The 16,473-nt window shown below is 30.3% G+C and overlaps 1 protein-coding gene across 1 annotated transcript in view; it reads left to right on the top strand.

The window, feature by feature from the left end:
• The window catches only part of rho-5 (rhomboid-5), a 307,960-nt gene that overhangs the window by 158,342 nt on the left and 133,145 nt on the right, over window positions 1–16,473 (top strand). The window lies entirely within an intron of this gene.

Raw genomic sequence — 16,473 nt, 5'->3', positions numbered from 1 at the left:
AAAAGTGTTTCAATATGTTATAATTAATAAATAAATATTGGAATGTGATTTATCAATTTTTTTATGAGAAGTAAAAAGTTCTAAACATATCTAAATTTTTTATTTACAATTTTATTATTGTTAAATTATTATTAAATATAATTAATTAAACAATACAAATTATTGACTTTCTCTATTCGATTTTTATTTCTATTTTTTTTTTCTTTTCTTGAGAAAGATAAAATATATTTGAGTTGATTAAATTTAGTTTAATAAAAAGTTCTTTTTTTTTTAAAGAAAGTAAGAGAGAAACAAATATATATTTTAATAAAATGTAATGAAATATATGAAATAATAAAATTTTTTATGTTTTTGTTTCTTGTAACATGATAGAAAATCATGAACGTTTTATTCTGAATTACATCGTTTCCAGAGAATTATTCTCGTATAATTTCTCCGAAATTTGAAAAGTATAAATTTTATTGTTTGTTGTTGAATTTTCTCACGAGTATTTCTAAAATTTCTGAACTCTGATACTAATTACATCGAGAATTTTGCATAATAAAATTTTCATTTATATTTGAGTTGAAATATGATAAATATATTATTAATTGAAGTATATACAGAAATCAAACTTTTCAAATTCATCGAGAATAATTATTTAGTTTTTTAAAAAAGTTAAATATTAAATTACGCAACTACTGACTTTATAATTAATAAAAAATAATCTCAAAAAATTAATCGATCAATCTTTATTGATTCATTTCAACTAATTTTATTTTATTTTATTTTAAAAATCTAAGAAAATTTGAAAATCTTTACGAATTTGAAAGATTCGAATCCAAAAAACTTTAATATTAATTTTAAGACTTCAAAAAGATTAGAATTTTAAATGAATAAAAATACTCGATTCATTCGATCAGAAAGATAAAATTAATTAGTCACAGAAAATTCTGCATCGATCACAATGTCACGATTAATTTATTCCTCATTTCACAAATTGTAATCCACTCTTCTTCAAGTTTCTCACTTCTACGATATCACGCACACAATTTATGCTTCGTTTTTATTTCACAAATCCACGCAAATTGTAGTCAAATCCTGTTCCCTGTTGCAATTCCAAGGCAAGTAGAAGGATGTAAAAGTAGAAGAAGTAGAAGACGAAGCGAATAGCAGCGCAGTGATCCTCACGGGAGAAGGTTAAATCCTTCCCTACGTGCAATCTTTTGTATCTCGCCCTATCTTCCACGGACCTTAATGGATCGGTGTGGCTGGTTTTACGCTTACACCAAGGGGTTGTTTTCCGTCGGATTCTCTCCTCTTCCGGCTTTGCTCGCCTCTCCTTCCTCCCACAAATTCCGCAGTTTTATGCGTCTGTCGGTTGCATTCGCCGAATCGTCGAAATGCGACTTGTCTCGATGATAAAATTTCCTTTGTCGTTTCGAACGTGTGCTCGGCTATTTTAGAGTGTAAATATAACAATGTAATACTAGGTGGATAAAAATAAGTTTAAAATTTATGTAATATTGCTTTATATTGTTTGGAGAGTTAAAATTGGAATTAACGAAAATGATCCAAAATAAATTTTACAAATAAACGCACGAGTGAAAGTTTCTATCATAATCGACGTATCACGATTTAATCATTTTCTCGATAATAAGGAAATTTTAACAACCCTTTTAAGAATGTATTTAATAGACAACGGAAGTAGATATTCGTACAAAGAAATTCTTGATCTTTTCTCACCGAAACTGAACTCACCCATTCTCGGCAACGATCATTGCTATTGAAACGATATCGAATATATACGTACACATATGAAATATATTAAAATATATTGACCCTACTTTTCGAGACAAAGATTTTTTTGTGACACGAAAAATTAATAACAAGAAACGAGTAATCAAGAAATTCCATCAACAACGACAAATAGCCTGCACGCGGTTATGGATGCTCGACCACTCGATGGAAGAGCGGATCACCACCCCCCTCCCCCCCCCAAGTATCGAGTTTTCAGAGCGAACGTCCGGTCTGGATTGTATCGGGGAAGGAGATGGTCGAGGACAGGCTGTCGATAACATCGATCCCCTCCCTCCCTCTCTGTCCCTCGACTTGGCGGTTCCTTCCGTGGTTGTGCGGACTCTGTCGCGGAAATCCGGATCCATTTTCTTCCGGGATAAACGTCACCGGCCGGTGTTCCTGACGCTGGAAATTTCGGCCCGTTGGCTCGTGAACGTTTGTTTATTTTAAACCGAGGGGGAGGGAGGATTACGCGCCCCCTCGTTTGTATTTCGGATACGGTATTGGCTGGAAACGTACGAGCACCAGTCTGACAATATAGGATAAAGGTCGATCCTTGAAACGCGTGTGAACGCGTGTTTTTCTTTTCATCGTTCGAGCAAATGGCGCATTCTTTTGATCGTTTATGAGGTGGAAAATGTTGTGGCCGTGGTTAATTTGTATTTGGGGATTAAGTAAAATTAAATTAGGTTTGTATACGTTTATATTTAGTCTTTCGATTTTTAATTTATATAAATCGTTTGAATATGTTCGAGAATGAAGGGAATATTTATTGTAAATCATTTAAAGTAGATTCTTATAATTATGTTGTATAATTCAATTTAAAAGTTGATGTATAACATAATAAGATTTGTATTTAATATTTTTGGAAATGTACACTTTGAATCTTAAAATTATATCTCTGATCAAATCGATCGAAAATTACTATAATCTGTGTATTAAGGTGTGGATACGAATTAAACTAAAAAAGTTGTGACATCGCTGTTTGATAAGAAAGAATGAAATAGGGGGGATAGGGAACAGTGGAAAGAAAATCTGGTAATCCATTTTCCATTTCAACATTTTTTGACAAAAACTAATTCCAAAGCGTGTTCTTTAAACTTGTAAAAATATGTTGGATACTTTTATAATACCAGATTTTTATAATGAAGTTATTCCTATTAAAATTAACCCGGGTTAATAAAAAACTCGAATAAAATTCACGGATGATTAAATTATTAAACACGAAACAATGTTTAAATTAAACATAATATTTCGTTTAATTTTCCTTCCAATGTGATATTCTTTTTCAAATATTTTATGAATATTAGAAGTAGATTAAAATTACATTTCAATTCCGATTATTTGAAATTAATTCGAGCATAGACACGTTTCGAACGAGATTATTCGAAATATTAAGATATTTTATTTTGTTAAAAATTATTTAAAATAATCCTTTGAGATAATAAAAAATATATAATTTCAAATAAAATAGAATATTTACGTTGTAATCATTTTTTATCATCTTATTTTATTATCGGTATATTTTAAGTTCTTTTTTCTTTCTCTTTTTAATAATATCTTCTTTTTTCGTCTCCCTTTTTTCTTCTTCTTTTGTTTCATACCACGACATTAGAACATTAGTTTATGCTGTGTCTCGAACACAAATAGGAAAATCAACTTGGAAAATCGTGTGTACAAAGCTACTTTGTGCGCATGCAAATAAGTTGAGTATACGTCACGCGGTCGCGCGCAAACTGAAAAGGGAAGATAGGATTTTGCGTGTATCCCTTTGGGAATAGTTAGAATACATTACGTTTAATCTGTGCCGTGTCATCGATTAAGCTTTCCAAATCTATTATTCGTACTTTCTTCTTAAGCACATTTCGAAATTTTCGTATACAAAATGGCTTCGAATATAATTGAAAGTGATCGACGAAATAAAAATTTAAATGTAGATTTAAGTTATGAAAATATTATTGCACGAGAATCATCTCTTGGAGAATCGAAATTCTATATCATACAAAAATGTTGATCGAATTATTAAATTATTGATAATCAAAGTTGGATAAAATGAAAATATAATTCTATATTTAATACTATTAAAAATAAACAATTATATACAGTCAATTATAAGATCAAAATTACGGTTGATAAAGTGTGTGACATTTTAAAGGAACGTATAAATAGACTGGGGACGGTTCTATCTTTGTCACTCTGTTTCTTTCCATCTCGCTTCATCTAACGTGAATTGGTCGTAACTCCGTAAATAAACCTCAAACGACGTATTCTTCGTACATCGATTTTTATCTTTGTTTTGAACGTGTTCCACGAACATATTAACGTTCCCTTATAAACTCGGTTGATTAAAATCAAGATATTCGAACTAAGATACTTCAAAGCAATGACGAGAATTCCTGTAAAATAATTTTGAACGGAAAATTCCACGGATTTCAAGTATCGGTGTAATAATTCGAAACTTCGACTCGGGGCAAGTTTCTTTGCATCCACCGAGTGTTGTTAAGCTCTTGCCTCTGTTTAAAGCACGCTGCATCGTGTAACGATGCCATTTCGAGTGCAATCTTCTTCTGTTTATTGCGCCCGTATTTTATCTTGGAATTTCCTTAAGCACGCTTGTTGCTGAATTGCTTGCGCAATCATTGAGTGTATAAATTGGGGAAAATTATACCGTGGAAATTAACGGAGCATTAAAAGGAAACGGTTGCGATGGAGCAACGAGATTATTTGTCTCGATGGAAAAATGTTACAGGAGAAGCGTTTTAATCGAATTTTCATTGAGAGATTCGGAGAAGAAAATATTAATCTTTTGAATTGTAATTTGGAACGATAATGCTGTTGGGAAAATTTTTATTGACAGATCTATTTTGATTGCGTATGAAATTTTTTTAAAAAATTGATATTTCATTAAAACTAATATTTTTTAGATAGAAAATTTGTGCAATTAAATTTTTATTAAATATAGAAAATATATGTGTGAATTTTTTTTTCTCTTTTTATTTTTTTTTTTTTTTTATTAATGATTCACAAAATACAGAGAAAAATATGCGCCTCGTTCATAATTTTGAAAACTTTTTATCTTGTAAATCTGAATGGTAATCGATAAAAATATATGGACAAATATTTTTCCAAAAACTACATTAAAAAAATTTTCTTTCTAAAATATTGTGATATCAGATAAAAAACATGATACATATCATTGATACATTTTCCATTTCCATATGTCAATTTAATTATGAAACTATGAAAGAAAAGTAAAAAATTTTAATATGATGATCTTATTTTGAACGATTCATTTGTATTATAAATCACTATTCAACTAATAATGTTTAATATTGTTAAATTCCATATGATCCTTATAAAAAAAATTCCCATTTTCTTAAAAGATTATGAAAAGTAATCATCGTTGATCATCGATGTTTAATGTTTTAAATGTTAACATAATTGAAAAATTAAATAAGAAAATTCCAAATTTTTCTATTTTCTTTTAAGATTGGAGATAAATTCCTCTAGTAAAAAGATTCTCCACAAGATGGCTTTGGAGACAAATATTATTTTTTAAAATCGATTTACACATACAAAAGACAAAATTTAATTAACATTAAAATTTTCTCAGGCTGGAATTATTTTATGAATATCTCTTATAAATAGATTTTTCATCACGAAGTAGCGCAAAGTCACAACTTTCAAGCTTTTTTCTAGATTGTTTTCAAATTATTGATAATTTATTTTGTCTACGCTGTTTTCTTTCAAATGATCAATTGGACAAATAACAAATTTAAAATACTACTTCAAATATACTTGTTAAAGAAGAAAAATAAAAATCTGATAAAATATGTATTACACAATTGCCGAAAATTGTATTACAAATATTGAAAGTGAGTGAATCTTCATGCAGAAATAAATCGAAAATCTAGAATGGCAATTTTTGATATAAAACTTCGTTTTCAACAAAAATCATTCATAAAACTCTTCACATTTTTATTTGTATTTTTAAATTAATTTTCGCAATATCATTATTCTACTACGATTCTACTTTTAATGAAACTATTATTCTACAATTCTTACATTTTTCTGTATAATTATTCCATTTCGACAAAAAAGTGTGGAAGAAATAAATTTTCAAAAACCAATCGAGTCCTCTTCGATATCGAAACCGCAAAGATCCTGTTCCAACAACAACAAAAGAACGAACAACAAAGAAAGTGATCAACATTCTGATATGCTAATAATATTCCCTACATCTTCCACGAGAAGGATGCTCGGAACGCATTTTGGCCGTCTCATCGCGACCGAAACCGCATTCACCGTCTTGTTATTCAAACTCTTTCACCCCAGAAGCTTCCCATTTCGCGAGAGACTGGCGAGGATACAACGAAGGGAAAGGGTGAGTGTGAATTATGAAGTTGAGAACTCGGACAAAGGAGAAGGAGCTTTGTGAGCCGAGTCGTATGGGGCCCCAAAGAGGGATTTGCCAAGACGGTTTTCGACCGGGCAAGGCTGTCTCGAGGGTCTTCTCCGGTTTGGATCGAGCTTAAATATGGCAGGAACGATGAATCTTTAAGAACCGTCTGCCTTCCTCGGCTCCTTTACATTCAACTTCACCGCAAAAGACCCTCCGCTGTACACCTCGCCCCGATATTACTGAAATCGCTTCTCAGATTTTGGAGGGTGAGACGTGGGTGGGTTCGTCTTTGGCTCGCGATTAAGTCACTCTTCGATGTCTCTCCTCGATGGAACTGTGTTCTAAGCAGCATTTTAAATGTGAAAGCTTTGAAATATGTAGGATGGTGGATGAAGTTTTGATTGGCTGGGCTTGTTGGATCAGGTGTATTGGAGGATACTGATGTGTATAGACTTGTAATATATTCTTTTCGTTTCTTTTTTTTTTTTTTTTTTTTTTTTTAATTAATTTCAAATGCGATTCTTAAATGTGGTATTAATGAAGTTTGAAAGTGTATTGTATTGTTTGCGTATAATTTTAGAATGATTTTATATTGTATTAGGAGAAGGAGTAGTTTGAATAGTAAATAAATAATTTTTTTACCAAGAAATGGTTATTATTATAAAATTAAAATATTATAGGATAAAATGATTTTATTCTGAAATCTAATTTCAGAATGAAATTAACGATGTTTCGTATGATGTTTTATTATGCAAGGAATATTACAATGTATAACATTATACATATATTATATATTATGACGTATATTATTAATGAAATTTTAGAATATATTTCTTAATTATAATAATTATTAAAATGTACAATAAATAATGCCATGCGATAAAAGGATACGAAGAATAATTAATAGATTTGAGAATAAAATCATTTATTTTATTTATTTTTTTTTTTTTTACAATTAGCGTAAAATTAAAGATTTCTTATCTTTCACATTATTCGGTATATCTCAAATTTTAAACTTTTATTATGAAAAGATTATTGAAATTAAATAATATTGAAAATTTATCATTGCAAAATAATGGAACAAAGTAAGAAATTTTCAATATTATATATATTTTGAACAAATAGATACTTAAAAATTACAATTGCGTTTTTTACTAAAAAATATACACGTCATATTTGAATTTTTGGAAATGTTTTCAAAAAGACATCATAAATTCAAGAAAAAATGATTAAAATATGAATATACACGTATATAAGAATAATTTAGTACAATCATTTTTCAAACAAAATTTTATTCTTGTGTAGTTTCTTCAACACGAAATAATTTTTTTATTTGATACTTATGAAGAGTTACATTTGCATTTTCATCACTCACAATATGAATTTTTACTTATATTTTACATTAAATGATATTTCTAACTTTAAAATTTTTTCTTAGATATTGTAAATAGATAATAAAATAAATAAAAAAAGGAATTTCCTAAAAATGTAAACATTTTAACAACATTAACTTCATAATTTAAAAGAAAATATAATTATCATCGATAAAATGCAAATTGATAGTTTTAAAATTGGTTTTAAGAGAAAAAGCTTAAAAATATAGTGCCAGTATAAAGTATAAAGTATTCAAAACTATCCATAATCTTTCTTGTTCTTCGTTCTCCATCATTTTATTGCGCCTCCAACTTTATTATAGAAATATCTTTTTACTACCAAACCACATCAACAATCATTTCATTTTTATCACTGTAAAAGACAAATGTCTTGCAATCAACTTCTCCATATATTTCACGATTTACGAGGCATTGAAAAATTATCTCATACCTCATCTTATATCAATCTTCAATCTCACACTTTATTTCCTGCCACTTCAAAATTTTATTTTCGTCTCAAGTTTCATTGAAAAATTCCTAAATCTGAATCGGAATTTTAAAGATTATTTCTAATCAAATTGTATATACTATATTATATACGATTATTACAATTATAAATTTATTAAATCTAGTACATGCATACACATATTTGTACACATAATGTACAACATATAACATGAATGAATGTTACAACAATGCGATCAAAACTTAAATTTTCTCTTAATAAATAAATTTCAACTAAAATTTTTGCTGTTCAGGCCTCTAAAATCGACCCTGTATATATATATATATAAATATTTTTAAGCTCCAAAATATATTAACAGAATTGTTTTCGTCGTCTTCGATAATTCTAAGCATCTACATTCTTTCCATTTCTTTCATTTCTTCTCTAACACGTTTCGCGAGTTTTTCAAAAATAGACACACATAGATATCCTCGGGATAAAATCGAATTGTATTTCGCCACAAATTCTTAATTCGTATTCATATCGAGGTAAACGGATAGATACAATTCGATCAGTCGAATATACGACTCGTTCGAATGTCGTCAGGCGCAGCTGGGACGCCGCAAATTTTATCCCATCATATAGCATCCTTCTTCAGTTTCTCTCGAATTTTACATTCGCCTCTCACGTGACAGAGGTATTTTTAGGAATATCGACCAACATCTAGAAAGCATATAAATGAAAACACAGGTGCAGGCATTTCTGTGCGTCGATGATTTTCTTCCGGTTTTTCCGCCGGAAACGAACCTATTTTCGAACCTAGATCGATAAAAATTGAACGTAGAAGAGTGTGTTCATATAGAAGATAATTTATTAGCTAGAGATATATTCATAAAGTCATTTTGAATATCTCAATTGATTTCACATAGGCAAAAATAAAACGTATAGAACAATCCTACCAACGAAATTTCAATACTCACAAAAATCCTAATTTAATAATTTCATAAAGTCATTTTAAACATCTCAATTGATTTCATTATAAGCAAAGAAGTTTCAAACAGTTATCTGTTTCTATCTGATAAGATAAAATAAAATACAACGAATTGCATAATTGTCATAAATTCGTAGATCACTGTTTATTTATTTTTATAAATCACAATGACCGATATATATATATATATAACTGATAAGATTAATACAATTAAAAATGCAAAAATAAAACGTATAAAACAATCCTACCAACGAAATTTCAATACTCGCAAAAATCCTAATTTAATAATTTCATAAAGTCATTTTGAATATCTCAATTGATATCATTATAGACAAAAAAGTTTCAAGCAGAGATCTATTTCTATCTGGTAAGATAAAGAATTATATAATTGTCATAAATCATTGTTTATTTATTTTTATAAATCACAATGATCGATATATTGAAATATTATATATATAATTGATAAAAATGCAAAAATAAAACGTATAAAACAATCCTACCAACGAAATTTCGAAATTACTTGTAAAAATCCTAAAACCTGAAACTCCTCGTCCAAAATATAACAACAAAACAAATCGAAAGATTGGATTCAAAATGGTTTCTTAACCCGATTCGAGAAACGATGCTGCCCCATAATCTACACCAACGCATTATTCATCGCGTTCGATAACCAACGACTATTCCTGACTTATCGTCGATGCTAATGCTCGTCCCTATGGTCTGTCCGTGAAAAGAAGCAAATAAATGGGACGTGCGGGATCGTGGCGAGTATCATCCGTTTCTCCATGGAATGGAATATTAACCGTTGGCTACGCCTTCGAGCGAAAGCTCTCTGTCTGTCTGTCTGTCTGCAAAGAGAGGCGGGGTGGGGGGTGGAAAAGGACACCTTGGAAAAAGAGGGAGATGAAAAAAAATGGGGACAGATAAAGGACACCATTTCTCAAACGTGTCAAACGGCGTTTCGCCGTGAATTGTAATAACAAGAAACGGGTAATTATTTGTTGGTTTGTCGACTTCTTCGCGAAGGTAGCTATCCTTTCAACCATATTCGAACCGAATTGTATCGGTTAATGCAGTTCGGTACAATGGCTGTTGGAAAATGTTTGATTTATGCGCGAAGACGCCGGAGAAGGATGATATTTATGAGGAACGGTATCCTCTCTCTCTCTCTCTCTCTCTCTCCCCTTAGTTTCCTCTTCTGGCAAGTATCGATAGAGCTCCCTCAAGAGGATTACTTTAACAGCTTCGTGGCGCTCGGGTTAGCTCGGTTAATTCTGTATTATATTTTTCATTGAAAAGCCATTTCGTTAATCGGGATATATATATGTGTGTGTGTGTTTCCTTTGTAAATAACAGGGAGGAAATGAAGTTTTAGACTCGAAGAAGAGAATTTCTAGCGTAATTTTCGTTGGCGAGGGGTATTTATATTTCTGGAAACGTTAATTTTTTTCTTCTTCTTCTTCTTCTTTTTTCTTGTACGCATCGTAACGTATTTTGAGGTTTCCGTTAGAATTTTAATAAAGAATTTTTCTCGTGCGAAAGGAAGTAGCAGAAAGAATGAATTAACTGAGGCGTGTACGGGTATAATTGTTTAATCTTCGTGTAAAAATTTTTCTTTCCTTCTTTTTTTTTTTTTTTTGCAAGTTGTGAAAAATACATTTGTAAGTTTTAAAGATAATATGCGAGTCCTCTTATAGCACGGCCAATTCGTTTCGAAATAATATTATAAAAATATTGTGAAGGATTTTTTCGAAATTTCGTGTTATATAAAAACTGTATTTTCAGAATCAACAGCGGGATAAGACTTAACTTCAAAACTTTATAGGAATTCTAATAATTCTAATGTAAAACATACTTTTTATTAGATTATTATTATCTTAAATACATTAAAGAGAAACAAATTTTGCAAGTAAATTACAAAGATATTTTAAAAATTATTTCAAAACTTTATTATTAAATAAAGAAATTACAAGCATTCGAAGATTAACTATAAATCATTGAATTTAATGAAATATATCATGTTTTGATACAATATTTAAGAAAATGATCGTGAACTAAATTATATTATTAATTAATACTACTAGTATAAATGGAAATTCATATGTATCAACAAAGCTCCATTATATTGCAGAGAATCTCGTAACTCTATTACAAACAATCATTTCGAATCACGATTCTTATACAAAATGCGATTAAATTTATTTCTACTATTTAATTATCAAATAAAATGAATTAATATTTTTTGGATAAGCCATATCGTAAAAACTTACCGTCTAATACGAACCACAAATTTCCTTCTACTTTAGAGAACCCATTCAAAAAAGCATCAAAGAATATCAAATAATCTAAACAACAAGGAGAATTCAACTTCTCTTACTAGGCTAATCGTTGAACACCATTACAAAATATGAAGATATAATATAAAAATAAAAGTCTTGCAGTCTAATCGTCCCCGTGTATCAATCGCTTCTTCGTTCAAAGTAAAAAAAAAAATCGTTGGAAAGTAGCCACGAGGCGTGTAAATCGCGATTGCACAATGATTCATTGACCGGGAATCGATGCCCTTTCAGGCTTCGCCTCTTCGAGACACTTGCACGGGGTTGTGTACAGAGGGAAGGAGGAAAAGAAGAGGAGGGAATTTGCCGTTGGTAACACGTGCGCAACGCCGTGGAAAAACCGAGCACTACCAACGGTGCTGTTGCGGTAGTTTACAACCGGAAGTGGTGGCGGCCGGTAATAACCAGACAGCGCGCTTTTAGAGAGAACATTTACGAGCGTAGATACGGTACATCCACCTTCTCCCTCCGCCTATATATTATTTACCATATCGCGCATCAACGACGCGCTCTTCCTTTTTTCCAAAAGATACGAAGACGTAGACCACGGATCGTAAATCCAGGCGAAGAATTTTTGGCGTTGCACGAGGATTTCCGTTTGCAACCAGAATAATTTCTTCTTCGTCTCGTGTTGCCTCGAATATTCGGGGATATCGTTCGGTAAATGTTTCCTTTCTCTCATAATGCAATCGTGTTAACGATTTATGCAGAGTTGTAATTTTTTTTTTTTTTGATATTACGTGGTATATTTTAAAAGTAGGTTTAGATTGATGTTCGTTTTAATATATGTGATAATGTGATTTTTTTTAACTTGTTTCCTCTTCTTATTTACTTTTTATTTGCTTGTATCGAACAATTGAAGAGCATGAGAAGATTGTAACTTTTTATCGAAAATGATTGTATTCAACTGCTATTATTTGACGCTTTTGAGTAATCGATTATTTATTAAAGTAACTTTATCTTCAATCCGTTAAAATATTTTTGGAGGGCGGATTCTAGAAAAGTAGAAATAAAAAATTTCACTTTCTAGATTTCTAGAATAAAATGTATTCAAAAAAATCTATGAATGTATTAAGATATACTCGAAAGTTAGCACAATCATTGAAAATTTCTTTACAATCACCAGTTTTTGCAAAGTTTCATGAAGTTCTGTGACACGCTTGTTGATAAAACAAATAAAAAGTTTTTCCTTGCTTTATTCTTTGAAAAAAAAAATCTAGTAAATAGCGGAGAAAATTTTCTTATTCTTCTTATAAAGAAGGAAAAGAAGGAAAATAAATTAGTAATTTCGTTCAGCCTTTATTTCTGGTTTTGACGCAGAAAAATGTGTGAAATTTTGTAACAGAATTGGACATACAGTTTATTAAGTTTGAAGATTGAAACGTTCGTAGAAAAGTTCGAATAAAAATTTTATACTTTCAATAAACTAAATAATCTTTTCATTAACATTATCAATAACATAAATTCAACAATTTATTAATTTGGATAATAATTTTTCGTTTTCTATTTCAATTTCACAAAGACTAACTTTTCCTCCCTTTATTAATTTCATTCCTATTTATTCCTATTTAAAATTGTTGAAATTTTGATTTTTACCGGCTGAAAGTATAAACAAAAAAACAAAAAGAATTTCTGTGCTACACGATTCTTCTCCATCCTTTTTCGGTATGCTTTTTGAAAATACCGCACACGGTGGAAACATTTTTCCAGAGCATCGTGTTACGCAATTAGGAAAGGTGAATTTCCCTGTTTCTGGTTACCCGCTATTTTTACGATTCTCTTTTTTCTTTCTTTCTCTTTTTCTTTTTCGAGTACGATACATTTGACACGTTTTGGTAATTGGCCAATGGACGTTGGATAATTTAATAGGATTTCGTCAAACATTCTTTTGTGAAAATTTCACGTCCACTTGCTTATCGTTGATCCTTGATTAAATCTTCTTACCCTCGTTTATTCGTGAAAGGTTCTTATTTACGCACACACAAACACCCCTATACATCACGTAGATGTATGCACGTATTCCATATCCGAGGAAATACGAGATGTTACTCTGCAACCGGTGTTTGTACACTCACTTGCGAAATTGTTTATCGTGCAGGTTTTCCAGCAACATTCGGGAAGGAAATTGGTGGATTAATTAATTCTCAGTTCAAATAGAACTTTCTTAAACTTTTTGAATTGTAGTGCTTGATGTACTTTCTTTAATTTTCGGAGAGAATTTTTTTACTTTCAATTTACAATTTATTTTGGAGTATATTTTTATATATATTGTTTTTAATTCTCTGCGAGTGATCTATATTGATTACAGGAAAATTTAATCAATTCTCGATTAAATAGATTTTATTATTGATTAAAAAGGAATTGATTGAATGAAAAGTTATTCGATATGAATTAGTTAAAAATAATAAATGGAATTTTCTCATATGAATATTTCTCTGCGTAATATAAAAAGAGATAATTCTTTTCTTTTCATGCTTTCCAGAAAATGCCAATTGTTTATAACATTGTTTTTAAGTGTATACAGAATCTGGAAACAAACTTATATGTAGACATATAAAACATATATTCGTGGAATATCTTTGGATAAAGCTCATTCTATCTCTGTCTATTTGACTTCTAGAATCTAGACTTTTCAAAAATATTCTATGAATATATTAATATCGTATGTGCATTATAAATAATTTGAAAATAAAATTCAATGTATATATATATATCAAAATAATATAATATAATAAAGAGGAAAGAAAAATAAAGTTTGAATACACAATAACGAAAAACTCGCATTATTATCGAGTTAATATTTTCAATAACGTAATATTCGAGGAATCGAACGAAGCACAAAAACGGGATATTTATTTTAAACAATACTATATTAATACAATTTTCTCCATATCGTACTCCATTATTGAATTATTTCAAGCATTACTCCTGAAGTCAATTAACAACAATCAAACTCTCTCTCTCTCTCTCCCCCCCCCTTCTGTTTTTACACGAAATATCTCAAAACTTATTACAAAAAAAATTCCCATTGTTTCCTTTCTGCATTAAAAAAATGTGAAAATTGAGTTTCTCTTTTTCGAACAAATATAATCCAGTTTCATCGTAAATGGAAGATATTTTATTTGCAACTCGTGCCCTCACATTTGGTAACGAGAATAAGATATTTTAAATTATTTCGAGTACGTGGACACAAAGGGCTGTTTCGTAAACCATCGTTGGATTGAACCACAAACAACCCACTTAATACTCGGCTTCCAAACGTTGGCCAAAGTCTTACCGTTTCCTGATAATTGGATCGACGCGATCGTACAATGAATATTAACGTTCCAGTCGTTTAACCAGCTTTGCGGAGATCATTGTAGTTCATCAAAAGATAGGAAAAAATAGCAAATCGTTACTCACGTTTGTGGAAATAAATTTAAAAGTAACAATTATTCCATTATACTTGCATCACAATATTATACTCATTGCTGTAGAATAGAAAAGCGCATAGAATTTAAAATACTTATAATATAATAAATACATGCATTAGAAAATCTGTATTCTAAGTAAGATATTCTCGTGACAGACTCTCAAGTAGAGTGTAACATTTTAACGAGCTTTGTAAAAGTTATCGAGACGAGAAAAGTCTCGTCTCTCCAATATCGAGATATTTCCAACCCTTTGAAAATGGAAGGAGCGATAAGTAAAAATAAAATGAAAAGGATAAGTCTGACTGGTGATTTTTAAAAATGCCCGGGAAAGAAGTGGAAGGATTCGAAGGCTGGCTCGGTCGATAATGTAGCCGAAATGACAGTGGGTTGACAAATGGGGAAAAGAAAAATCGGCCGACACCGGTGTTGAAAGAGGGGGAGGGGGAGGAAAAAAAGGTCTGTGTAGCCGAGAATGAAAGTTCGACCGCGGGTGGGGGGGGGGATGGCCGAGGAAGGGTTAAAAGGGGGACGAGAATAAGGGTGTTGGAAGGATACGAGGTCTGGGCAAAGTGGTTGGCGTGACGGTGGGTAATTACACGACGAAATCTGCAAATGGATAGACACACGTCTGACAAATTAGTCGTGATAAAGAGAGGAACTTGTCCTTCTGGCTAACGTTTCTCGGCCGCGGAGGGAATTTTTGCAAATTCGAATCTCGCGACGTGGCAAAGAGTATGAGAAATAATGAGGAAAAAAATTTTCAGACGAATGTGTTTGAAGATTCTTCTGTTTTATAAATTTTTGTATTTCCACGTTAAATTCTTCTGTGGAACGAGAAATATTCAAGGGGTGTATGCTCATCGATTTGACCTTGAAACGTGTTAGACCGTTCATTGAACGACTTTTTCTTATAAATTTTTTTGAGCTTGTCGTATGAATGTATTTATCGTGAATTCTGATGCAAATCACATTTCTATTCAACGTAACTTGAGCAATAAAAATAAAAATAGGTTATAAGTTAGCATTAAATTTCTTAGCTTTCTAATATTTTTATAATTTTTATTATAAAGGTCGAGATATATGAGATAAAATTAATAAAACGTCATTTGGAAAAAATACATATCAAATATCCAAGTGCAATTAATAATATCTGTTATAAGAATACATGTATAAGAAAAATTTATTCAGAATGATCTTGATAAAATATTTCACATATATTTTTAAATAATTATCAAGACTTTTGTTAGAAATTGAAAAAAAAATAATTAAATATAAATAGATAAATAGAAATAATTAAATATCATAAAAAATAAATATTTCAGATAAAAAAAAATTTGAATGATCTAGAGAGATGGATTATTTTAATAGTTATTTATCTTTTTACATTTTTTTTTTTTTTTAGAAACTTTAGAAAGATTATACACAACTTTTTTTTTGGAAAAATGGAAATTCTTCCAAATATATTAATTTTCAAAGTGAAAATTTCAATCTTTGTCGAAGCTTTATGAAAATATTATATGAAATTCATAAATACATTTAATTCATTTAAGGATTTATCTCTTTCATATTTATCTTGTAATGGAAAATTGACTTCGATCAAAGTGACCCATTTTCCTTGCTGCTTGCAATAGCTAAAATTGCAATCGCTCAAAAATTTCAAAAGAATTTTCAATAATTAATTTATTTACGATATCACCTAGCATTAAAAACCTAGTATCATCTCATCGTATAATC

The sequence above is a fragment of the Apis florea genome, unplaced genomic scaffold (genome assembly GCF_048593485.1).
Source record: "Apis florea isolate Af1SG1 unplaced genomic scaffold, ASM4859348v1 contig_3696_pilon, whole genome shotgun sequence".
Taxonomy (NCBI): domain Eukaryota; kingdom Metazoa; phylum Arthropoda; class Insecta; order Hymenoptera; family Apidae; genus Apis; species Apis florea.
The sequence above is the reverse complement of the archived record's forward strand: the minus strand, read 5'-3'. Positions and strand labels throughout refer to the sequence as shown.